This window comes from Mustela nivalis, assembly GCF_964662115.1.
Source record: "Mustela nivalis genome assembly, chromosome: 7".
Classification (NCBI taxonomy): domain Eukaryota; kingdom Metazoa; phylum Chordata; class Mammalia; order Carnivora; family Mustelidae; genus Mustela; species Mustela nivalis.
The window spans coordinates 26,302,330-26,314,823 of NC_139026.1; the positions used below are offsets into that span (position 1 = coordinate 26,302,330).

Genomic DNA, 12,494 nt, shown 5'->3' on the forward strand with positions numbered 1-12,494 from the left:
GGCATGAAGGATCATGGACTTCATAAAAACCGTGGTTTCTTATTGGGCTGGAGTACCAGTGCTGCAGCTAGATATCAGAATCCCACTGGGGGCCCTGAGGTTTATCCCTGATCTGGCTAGTTTGGCCAGGGAGAATGTTAAGAGAGAGAATGTGCATCATTCCAGGTAAGCTGATAATAGGTTGCTACAGCTCTGCTGTGGGAAAAGCCTAATTCTTGGGAATATGGTATCTTACCTACAGCTGCTGAACTAGAGGAAGATGGAACTCTCTTTCTATGAACTGATTGCCTGTTCTTTGCTGAGGTTCCAGACTTCTCCTGGCCTTCCCTCAGCTCTCTTTCCCAGCACTTGGCACACTAAGGACTTCTAGATTCAGGTCAAGGAATCATAGTTACATCTTGTCCACTAGGTTAGTGTTACACATGTGTCAGCTCCTCAGAACCCTCCGGCATGGAGGAATGGTGACAGTCTCTGAGAATCTTAACATAGCTTAAATATTTCATGTAGTCTGTAATGTTGCCAGATGGTTCGAAACCGTCTCACTAAACAGAGTCCCTTGAGAGTGGGGACTGCCCTGTGTTTGTACCTGTGCCATCAAGCCAACGGGTGACTCATGTTTTATGAATGAGTGGGTGGATGGGTGAAGCATCTGGAATGGGCTAAGGAAGTTACCTTAGTTTACCTTTGATGGAAGAGGCAGTATGGAAACGAATGAGATGGCTTGCTAGAAGGACAATAAATACCAACAAAGCAACATGGAGGATTAAGGGAAGGTGAGGAGGAGACCGCGAAGCCAGCAATAAGAATACGAGTTTGGTAAAACAGAAACTCACAACTCAAGACTGAGACACAAAGTTCCCTTCTGAACAAAAAGTTAAGCCTATTCTTTGAATTAAAGAAATCCTCTAACATCACCGATGGTCCTTTCTCTAGTCAAAATCCTTCCGTCTCTGTTTCAGAATAGTCCCTTTACTTCTATTCTGTATGTTAGCACATTTTTATCTTCTTTTGAAGGCAGTGGGAGAGAAAAATATTCTTTCCAGAGAAAAAGCACACACCTTTCCTCATTTGTTCATTAAAAGCAGGATTTCCAAAGTCACATACCCAGACCACCCCATGACAGATTGCCCTGGAAGCAAGAGTGCCAATGAAAAAGTGAGGTGAATTCAGTCCTTGAGCCCCACAAGCTCTAAAAGTTCCTATAAATATTTTACTACACTCTAATAAAGTCCCTGTGCTTCCCTAGGATGGAGGATAGCATACGTTTCCTCTTCGCTTTCAGCAGCTTCTCTAAGAACATAAGAGGAATTAAGCCTCAATACCTTGGTGGTGGCTGCTGAAGATTGAGTTTCAAACCATCAATTACTCCCAGCCCCACCTGACAAGTATTAAGTGAAGCCATCATGCAAAGTTATAATTAGAGATTGAAAATGCTGACCAGGAAGCTCGCAGGGCCTTTCAAAATGCTCCCAGGAGCTTGCCCAATTGCAAAAGGCTATTGGGCGAAGTAATTAAAGTCAACCTGGGGTGGGGTGGGGGGGACTCTAAGAATTTCAGAGGGGGAGAAGGGAGTAATTTGGATTAGAAGCTTGTCCGCCTCAGCTTTTCCCGGAGACCGTCAGTGAAAACTCCTACAGCATTGGGTGAATGACATCCAGATTCTTTCTGTATCAGACCTTTAGGACGCAGAGCCAAGAAGCTGAAGTCTACCCAGCAGAGGGGCCGAAGACTAGTGCCCCTATGAGAATTGTTTCATGGTAAGAAAATGAGAGAGCAGGGCCCAAGCACATGCCTAAGTACTTGTGGGAAATGTGCTGCAACTTAACGAGATGGTATGGTTTTCATTTCTCTCACCCTGAATGAGAGGCCTGTGACTTTCAGCGCGTTGGGTCTCTAAGGTGACACACAAAGGCTTGCACAGGACCAGCTGTGTGCTAGGCACCACAACGGCATGGGGACACAAAGCCAGGCCTCGCCCTCGGGGTCTCACAATCAATTGGGAGGAAGAAGACACGGAAAACAGGAAAGTGGGATGAATGTCAGTTGATTGGGATCGGAGGAGAGGGGCAGGTACAGGGAGGTACAAAGAGATGTTTCTGTGTGGAAAGCGGCTGGCTGTGTGGGGCATCCAAGGCGGGGAGCAGGCTAGGTCAGGAGTTCCTCATCGAGACGGTAAAAGTTCAGCGGAGAGTCAGTATGGGAAGACACTGAAAAGGAAAATGGCTTTAGTTTTACCCCCTTTCCCTTTCCGTGGCGCCCTCTAGTGGTAGTGGCAAAAAGCCAGAAAAGCTTACATAAGGGATTTCTAAAATGTACTTCTGCGGACCACAGGGACGGTGAACAATTGATAGGACACCTCTCCAGGGCAATGCTGGAGGGGAGAAAAGCCAAGGCCAATGTAAAGCTCTTGACTTCACACCTTGGGGTTTACAGCGGGGAACGAACCGGCAACAAGATTTTCAAAAGGTTCACTCTTTGATAGCAGCACCATCAAAATGAGCCTGAAATAATGCACTAGTCGCATGGAGCCCTTACCCTTCCTACAAGAGGCCTAATTCTTCGTTTAGAGCCCAGGGCCAGGTTTTGGAGTGCTTGCCGTAGAGCCGTGTTGGGAAGAATGGTTGCACTGAGTGGCGAAGAGTGTAGTGATCCATTAATGATGTCTGCCGTGGTGTGGGAAGGGGTGGATGGGAGCGTATGCGCCTGTGTATTTGCCAACCCTGGACTAGGGCATATTCTCAGGCATCTATGTCTGCCGTGTAACCATAGCCTATAAAGCTAAAATTCATTTAATTGTTAACTCCTGTGGTGGGAGATAATCGTGGTTTTGGTGACATACATAGAGAATTTTCACAGACTTTACCAATACTTTTAACTATGACAGACACACTTCGGTAAATATTCATAGTCTTGGGTTTAGACATATACACTCCACTGTGGAACAGAGATGATGTACTTGTTTGTATCCTGGAGTACGCATCTTTCAAGACCTTCATATTTCCTGTCTTCTGGTTTGATACTCAACAAATGCCATTCTCATGGCAAACCTGATTTCTTGCTTCTGGGAAATGAAGGATCCTGTTTATTTGAAACCAAAATTATTGTTGCAGAAAAGCTATTTCTCCAATGAGGATACTAATAGTATCTCTTTGATAGTAAGTTGGCTTTTGGGGTTATATGCTAATTCTTTTCTTAAAATTTTTATTTATTTATTTATTTGAGAGAGAGAGAGAGCACATAAGCAGGGGGAGCAGTAGAGGGAGATGGAGAAGGAGGATCCCTTCTCAGTGGAGGCTACCTGATGTGGGGCTTGATCCCATGACCCCGGGATCATGATCTGAGTGAAGGCAGACACTTAACCAATGGAGCCACCCAGGCACACCATATGCTAATTTTTTTAAAGTGTAAATTGTAAAGGGGGTGATCGCTTTTGAGGATTTGGTTAATTAAGTTTGTCAGTTTGGTTACCCTATCAGGGGACGCCCACCCCAAGAATGCTTTCTCCCAGAGAGCTCTAACTTCAGCAATAATAGGAGGCAGCTGGTTTGCTTTTGGTGATTGACAGTTGTTCTCCCAGTGTTCTCAACAGCATTGATAACACAGCTGGTCACTCCTGCTCTTAATAGTAGATGATCTTATAGTTGGTGGCAAAGATGATTTAGTTATGCTGATAATAATATGGTTTTTTTGATAGCATATTTTTTTAGCTCATAAGCTCTTTGGGTTAAAGATGTGATTGCAGGGGTGCCTGGGTGGCTCAGAGGATTAAGCCTCTGCCTTCAGCTCGGGTCATGATCTCAGGATCCTGGGATTGAGCTCTGGGATTGAGCCCCGCGTCAGGCTCTCTGCTTGGCAGGGAGCCTGCTTCCCTTTCTCTCTCTGCCTGCCTCTCTGCCTACTTGTGATCTCTCCCTGGGTCAAATAAATAAATAAATAAAATCTTAAAAAAAAAATGTGATTGCAGGAAGAGTCAGATTTGGGACACAGCCAGGATTTTGTTATTATTGGATTTTAATAGCCCATCAAAAACATTTTCTTTCTTTCTTTCTTTCTTTCTTTTTTTTTTTTTTAAGATGTTATTTATTTGACAGAGACACAGCCAGATAGGGAACAAAAGCAGGTGGAGTGGGAGAGGGAGAAGCAGACTCCCTACCAAGCAGGGAGCCTGATGTGGGCCTTGATCCCAAGACCCTGGGATCATGACCTGAGCTGAAGGCAGATGCTTAACGACTGAGCCACCCAGGCACCCCAAAAACATTTTCAATGAATAAATATCATTATGAAAGTTAGAGCTTAATTACGTTCTGTTTTTAGCAGCATAGTAAGTAAAAAGACAAATGGCCTCATATTGCAGAGAATTTAGTCTAATTGGGTACATAAAAGATGAACATAATAACAATAATACAAGGTAGCATATGCTTTATTACATATATAATTAAATATATTTGTTGGAGGTGCTCCTTCTGGCTTGCAAGAGCCAAGTGCTAAATTTTCCAGAGTTTCATAAACTGGCTACTAAATGCAGGCATTATTAAAAATTAAATTACATAACTTTAACAAAATTTATATAATTTAGAACAAAAGAAACTACATTAAAAACAAAGACAGTTAATCGTCAAAACTCATCATTTCCTAATCATTTTCCTACATTTTACTATTAGCTCTACTGGTGAAGTTATGTCTGTTTCCTGCGTTTAGTGACATCACGTTGGTGGCTTGAAATCAGCGGTGATGGCAGTGTTTACACCGCCCAAACTGACAAAGTCAAAATGTCCTCCCTCTACCCACAGCGGGCTGTGAAACATTTTCCTACATGGCACTGTATATAAACACTGAGTAGGAAGAGCAGGACTGTCACTAGTCACTGAAGGACAAGATCACCTCAGGTTGGGAGCCAGGGAAGTAAATATTTTAAGTTGACTCTTAGTGGGTCAGGACCACCCTTGGGGACATTTAGAACCAGGACACATCACAGAATGCCCACATGTCCCCTAACGTTCCTAGACAGGGGAAATCAGGTTGACATGAATTTTAAAAGCCTCTTTGAAGGTGGAACAAAGTAAATTTTATAAAAAGTAACAGTAAGCCTAGGGGGATGGGTCTGCATGTGGGAGGGTGTGAGGAGCGGGAGCCTCTTGCTCACTCTGGCCGGGGTTGGGGGGGGGAGGGGTGGGGTGGGGTGGGTGTCATGAGACCGTTGAATAACGCGGGATGACCAGTAAGGAGTTAAAGACTTTTCTGTGCCAAAAGCCCAGGGACAAGGTGTTCCTTTGATCTTGCTGTGTAACTGTAAGAGAAAAAAAGAAATTGAAATTAAAGAAAAAAGGTTGGCTGATAGGGTGTGTTTAGGTGGTTCCTCAGAGTGGGGGAGGGACAGTCTTTGAACTAGCACCTGGATCTTTGTTCTTTTCTGCCCCAAATCTTTGCATGCGCTTAAAAGCCTCTTAGGAGAGAACAGGGACAGTTACAGGTTTTTAATCAAAGGAACTTATTCTTGATGTTAAAAAAAAAAAAGGGCTTAAGAAAAATAAAGAGCAATAATGGCAGGAATAAGGTGACAATGGCAAGCATTAAGGGGTTTTGGAAAACTGGGGGGAAAAAAAAGCTTAAAGTTTTAATAACTGGCCAGTGTTAAGCAGTAGGCCAGCATGAGACAGAGCCCTAAGAGGACCATCACTGAGCATAAGGAGGGGAAGACAGAGGCAGAAGAAGACTCCAAGGGCACAGACAAGATCCCTATGTCACTTGGGGCTAGAGCTGATGTCAAATGAGGAGAAGCTGTGGATTGCATGAGAATCTCAGCTGAAATACAGGTTATTTCGTCCATGCTGAAGATCCCATTTTCTTACAATTCAGCAACTTGGAAATCAGGATGCGTCAGACAATTGATGGTATCAAATTACTGTGGGTCAATGACAGACATGATGGTGGTTGTGGTATGTTTGGGGACTTGACAAAGATGTTCATATCGTGGTCCTGTGTTGTTTAATAAATACCTATTTGTAACAAATAAATTTAACATAGGAAAACATGGTGGCATGCTTGAATTGGTGTTATTTTTACATTAAATGATGGTGTGTCTCATGATCAGGGGTACCTTATATTCAGTAAAAAAACAGGTTAATTTATTTAAATTAACCTATTTGTTGATCTGGGTCCCATTTAGGCAGTATTCGGGCTTCTCATGGAACACCTCTGTTGAACCAGAAATGTGTGACTTCGATGGGTCAAAATGATCACCCAGAAGTCACTATTCTGTGTTCAGAATTGGGCCCACCATTTACTAAATTTGGCTGTTTGTTTACAATGATGCACGTCCAACCGGGTCGTTATGGCTCAGGACTACCGGATACTAAATGTTATAATTACATGTAGATAGGTGAGTTTCTGGGCTTTTTTCTTAGCATCAGAGAAGTGAGCCACCGTCCCATCTGTCCTCTTTGTGGCACTGAGCTCCAGTCACTTGTATCGGACAGTGTCCTCCTCCAATGTACACAGTTAGGAGAAATCACCTTCCTTTGGTACCTTCTCCAAAATGGCTCCACAAGCGGAGAGAATAGTATGCATAAAGGTCATCATCGAAAAGTGACATCTGTGTTTGGGGGATTGTGGGTCCATCGTTTGTCTGGAATGAATCGGGTTTGTGTGGGGGAAGTGTTACAGGTAAAGATGGTGAAGTAGGTTACTACTATGCATGGGGACAGGACAAAATCAAAGCACACAGGATGTGTGGACATTCACAGACAAATCACACAGAGACTCTTTTGTTAAGTAGGATAGGCTGGCTAATGGAGGGAATAGAAAGCTGGCAGTGATGCAAAATTCTTGGCAGTCTCTGTCAAAAATGAGGGCTTCTATTCCATGTACAAAGTTTTGGGGCCTAATCCATCTCACAGCTGGTGGCCTGTTTTCTTTTTCAGACAAGATTGGAGAGAGGAGGTGGGAAGCCTGTCCCCGATGGCAAAGCAGAGACAGAGGTAGGAAGAAGGAGATGCAGCTCATTTATTTTCCTTTCATTAAGCCCCTGCAAAAATAAAGACCGAGATTTAATTGCCCTGTTTGCTTCTATCTCTAGAAAAGCTGAAGTAGTAATTGCATTAACTTGTTACGAAGCTTTGCTCTTATGGGGTAATATAATTTTGACTACTGCTTCCTAATTATAGGGTTTTCATCATTCTGAAAATCCCATTCAGCATGTGTTCCATTTTCACTTTTGTGAAGTGCTTTGTGGGAAAAGGGGGGCTGTGTCTTTGAAAACCCAGGCTGAGTTGAAGCTGAGTCTTGCCCCAAGCCATTACCTCCTGTGAAAAGCACAGCACTATGGTGATTTTTATCCTCCTTTGATAAATAATACTGTCAGCAAAGACCATATGCTCTGTCACAAGCTGGAGTTGGTGGCTCTGCTCAGCAGCGGATAATCCCGTCAAGTCAGTGATGGTTTTTATTGGGTGGTGGTAATGGCAGAAGTAATAATAGTCATTAAAATCTTGCTGCAAATGGCCTGGGGCCTTCAGGCCACAGTTAACTCAGGGAATGTCAAGAACAGTTCACTCTCGAAAGCTTCCTGGAAGAGATTGCCCATTACGCCCCGTTCTTCCCAAGGAGAGCTTTATGTTTGAGATTACAGAGCCAGCAGAAGGCTACCACAGGCCTTGGGTCTTGACCACGTCCTGCCTCTCACCTGTGGTGGTTTTGATACTTCCAGAAGATCTTCCTTAGGGGAGACTCAAAGTGGAATTATACAAAACCAAGTTCATTCATGGAAAGGTGGTAGGAAATACCCTTGGGACATCCCATTCCAATTCAACAAATACAAACTTTCCTAGAGCTAGATGGATACAGGACGCTAAAAGGTTTGAGGGATTTGGAGAATAGAATGGTTCCGGTTCTATGGGAACTGTTTTCTGGGGAAGGAGGTCTCTATTCACAAGGAACTCTGTAAAGCAAGGCAACATGTGATACTAGTATCCATCAAGAGACCTGGACTGGTGAGGGGGATGTAGATTGGCTCAGACCACAATGATTTGAGAAGATACCCCTGGGGCATAGGGGGAAAAGATTTGAGTTAAACTTCTCTGCAAATTCCTCCAAGGTGACCTGAACAAATCAGTTAATCTCCCTGTCAGTTTTTTTTTTTTAAGATTTTATTTATTTATTTGACAGACAGAGATCACAAGCAGACGGAGAGGCAGGCAGAGAGAGAGATAGAGGGAAGCAGGCTCCCCGCTGAGCAGCGAGCCCGATGCGGGACTCGATCCCAGGACCCTGAGACCATGACCTGAGCCGAAGGCAGAGGCTTTAACCCACTGAGCCACCCAGGCGCCCCCTCTCTGTCAGTTTTATCATCTTTAAAAAGGGAAGGGCTTTCGGAAAGATTACTGATAGGGCAAAGAACACTCAATACATCTCACTGAAAATCTGAGATTTTTAACAAAGCCCTGAATTCTGGGTATGACCTGACAGGCAGAAGTGGGAGGAAAAGGAATTGCTGGTGGAGGGGACCACGTGAATAAGCACCTGGTATTAGGAAAGTGCTTTCCTGGGTGGAGCACAGAGTTCATGCTGATCTGTGTGTGTGTGTGTGTGTGTGTGTGTGTGTTTTCAGGGGCTAGATATACGTGCTCTTCCTTTATGAAGATAATCTCCACTCATTCTCTTCACTTGAAACAACCCTCTTAAAATATCAAGAAACCCCCAGACAGGGGCAGCAAATTTATTCTCAGAGTTTGGTTGCAGAGATATCTGTGCAAAGAAGGGAAAATAGATAATTTTTAATTTCTTGACTCATAGAGTCATGTTTGAATTGAAAATTTATAGCTGTTGCCTTAACTAAGGGAAGATGTTGTTGTCTTTAGTAGATGGTTTGAAAGCCAACATATACATCTTTATAGTCTGGTTCTAACTCACAGAATCCTACACACAGGTGCACAAACACTGGTAAAAGACTATAGGAAAACAGTCAGATTGATTTATTTTATTTATTTGCGAGAGAGGGGAGGAGGTGCAGGGGAGAGGAACATGCAGACTCCAAGCTGAGCACAGAGCCCAGTACAGGGCTGGATTCAAAACCCTGAGATCTGGCGCCTGGGTGGCTCAGTGGGTTAAGCCGCTGCCTTCGGCTCAGGTCATGATCTCAGGGTCCTGGGATCGAGTCCCGCATCGGGCTCTCTGCTTCGTAGGGAGCCTGCTTCCCTCTCTCTCTGCCTGCCTCTTTGCCTATTGTGATCTCTCTCTGTCAAATAAATAAAAAACAAAACAAAACAAAACAAAAAAAAACCCTGAGATCATGATCCTGAGATCAGTCATGACCTCAACTAAAATCAAGAGTTGATTGCTTAACCAATGAAGCCAACCAGAGGCCCAGAAAACAGTGAGATTTAGTATAAAAATTAGACTAAATAGAATTTAGTTAATGATATTATTATCTTACACTTATTTCATGCTTTATAAAGTATTTTTTTCATTACCTCATTTTATGTTCACCACTAACTGGGGCAGGGCATTTCCAATATTACTCTGTTCATTTTCCAGGTGTGGAAATTGAGGGTCCAGGAGATCATGTGACGTGCTGTAAATAGCTACACCCAACAAGTACTAGAATTGAGCTTAAAGAGTCCCAAAGAGTCTTGCTCCAGGGTTCTTTCTAGCACGTTGTGTAGTCTTAAGAGGCTGCAGTCTGGGGTGCTTGGGTGGCTCAGTGGGTTAAAAGCCCAACTCTTGATTTTGGCTCAGGTCATGGCCTCGAGCCAGCCTCCCCACCCCCATTCTGTGCTGGGTGTGGACCCTGCTTTCTCCATCTGCCCCCCCCCTTCCTCTCCTGGGCTCACACCTCCTCTCTTTAAAAATAAAAACAGAAACAAAAACAAAGAGAGAGGGTGTAGTCAGTCCCCTCCTCTTATTTATTTTGTTTTGAGGAAATAGGTCCGCCCAGAAAGTTGAAGGGAGGCATTCAGGATTGCGGGTTTGATGGCCCCATTGGACCTCAAACCCAACTCTCTTAGCTTCTTGCCCAACGCCCTTTTCCTAACTCAATGCCCCTGGGTCAAGGGTTTGAACTAAAGGCATCGCAGAATTTTTTTCTCATGGTATTGACCCCATAATGATGAAGGATAGTTGGAAAGCAGGCATGTGGGAACAGCCACAGGCCCCCCACCCCCACCCCCAGGAAACCAGCTTTAAAAGGATTTGACCCTTCCCCCATGTGACAGATAGGTGACAAAAACCTGGTTGGATGGCAGGTGCAGGGAGGGTTCATCAGATTGAAACAGCCTGACAACAAGCCCATAAAAACCCCTAGACTGAGAAACTCGGGTGGCAGGTGGCGACCCTCTGGGGACCTCCCTTTTGAGGGAAGGGGAAGGTTTGTGCTGTCACTGCTATCTCTCAATGAGTGTTTCTCTGCTGCCTGCTGCTCTTGTCTGGTCTACCTCTTCATTCTTCAGAGGGGTGTGGCCAAGAACCAGGCGCACCAGCAATAAGACAGTGTTGCTAGGAATGTCATGAGGTAAAATTTCTATGGGCAATTTTAAGGAAGATAAATGAGAGCTAAAATGTATGACATGCTTACTCCGCGTTGAACTTTTTACGTGAATCAACTCATTTAAATCCTTCCAAATACCCTCCCTGGTAATGGTGAGGATTACTTTATTTTGTTTCTAGAGAAACTGAGGCACAGAGAGGTTAAGTAATCGGGTCATGGACACACAGCCAGAAAATGGCAGGCCGGGATGCCGATCTAAGTAGTAAGTCCCTGGACCCTGACCCGCAGGCCCTCTGCTATTAAGCCAGAATATATCAATATTTGGAATTCAAAACTGAAAGGAAGTCCCAGCGTAGGAAACCCTTTTAACAAATGGAGTAAATTAATAATGCAAAAGCAGTGTAGGGCAAATGTTCAGACCAATTAAGCCTATAAAAAAATGTTCATTATAGATCACTTTATCTAGTCATTAGCTAAGTACATCCTCTACTTGGTTTCTAAATCCACAGCAGGTTTGGAAATTACATGCCATTTCATTTTTATTATTACCATTTTTATTCAAGAGAGAGAGAGAGAGAGAGAGAGAGTGCATGTGAGCAGGGGAGGAGCAGAGGGGGAAGGAGAAGGGAGGAGGACTCTCAAGCCCACTTCATGCTCGGCAGGACCCTGAGATAACCCCCTGAGCCGAAACCAAGAGTCAGCCACTGCCATTTCATTTTTTAAAGATTTTATTTATTTATTTGACAGACAGAGATCACAAGTAGGTAGAGAAGCAGGCAGAGAGAGAGGGAGGAAGCAGGCTCCCTGCTGAGCAGAGAGCCCAATGTGGGGCTCAATCCCAGGACCCTGGGATCATGACCTGAGCCGAAGGCAGAGGCTTAACCCACTGAGCCACCCAAGTGTCCCGCTATTTCATTTTTTAAAAACACAGTCCGTGCATTGCATTTTTGCTCATTTACAGCACTGTTTCTGTTACTAGTCTGAACCGGAATGGTCCCTCCTGTCTTTAGAACACTAATCCAGGGCTCAGTGGGGGGGAACAGAGGGAGCACAAGTGAGCACTGTCTTCCAAGTCAGAGAGGCGTCTGGACACATGATCTTCTGCTCCTTAGGGTGAGACTTGGATGCTGACTATGGACTCTGTAGCCCGCACACACACTCAGGGATTCCTCTGGGCTTTGTATGTTCGGAGGCAGAAGAGGTGTAGGTTCCCCTTGCGAACAAATTTTACTCTTCGACTGACATTATGCACAGTGAATGAGCAGAGACCTCCAGATCCCGTGAAGCATTGCACTCCCGTGTAGGACCATCAAGTTCAGCCCTCAGCCTGGGCAAGGGGAAGCTCTCATGGGGAGCTAATTACTCTAGGGTCCTAGGGGGAGTGCAAATACAAAGCCCGCTAGAATTACGATGACGACGCAGAAATGGCACCCTCACTTTTTATTCCTTTTTGTCCCCTTATTTCCATAAATGCAAATTCTACCAACAAACTTAGCAGCTTCATGGTAGTTCCTGAATTACAAGAAAACTCAAAGCCATGTGCTTTGCTTCTTATAAAAGGCAATGAACAACCTGAGGGGGTCACACCTTTACAGCTACATTTGTCTTCCCTTTCCAAGTAATTAAAAGTGGGCAGCAGCAGCAGCAGTAGTAGTAGTAGTAGTAGTAGTAGTAATGATAATAGGTTATTGCTTATTTAGTTCTTGTGATGTGGTGGGTCTGGTAGACCATGATCTCATTTCCTCCTTACCGCAGCCACAAGAAGTGGATGTCATTGCCTTGAGAACTGGGACAATGGTCATCGACGTGTCCTAGCTATTGGGACTTAGCACTGAGACCCCCTGTGTCAATATGACTCAGTTATTTGTTCCATGATAACTTTGCCTGGGAAAGGTAAGAGTATAAACCAGTAAATAAGTTCTCTGTTCGCTTCTGGAAATTCCTGCAGATAACTTACCCAAGATAACAGTCTCTTCACTCTGAGCAAATTTCTTTTTCTCCTCAAAGCACAGTT

General features: G+C 44.3%; 1 protein-coding gene across 1 annotated transcript in view; it reads left to right on the forward strand.

The window, feature by feature from the left end:
• Window positions 1–12,494, forward strand: part of LOC309870207 (uncharacterized protein) — a gene marked incomplete at its 5' end in the record, with an annotated part of 328,499 nt that overhangs the window by 264,860 nt on the left and 51,145 nt on the right. Inside the window, one exon of the mRNA XM_082742414.1 lies at window positions 6,921–6,977. The remainder of the gene's footprint in view (window positions 1–6,920; window positions 6,978–12,494) is intronic.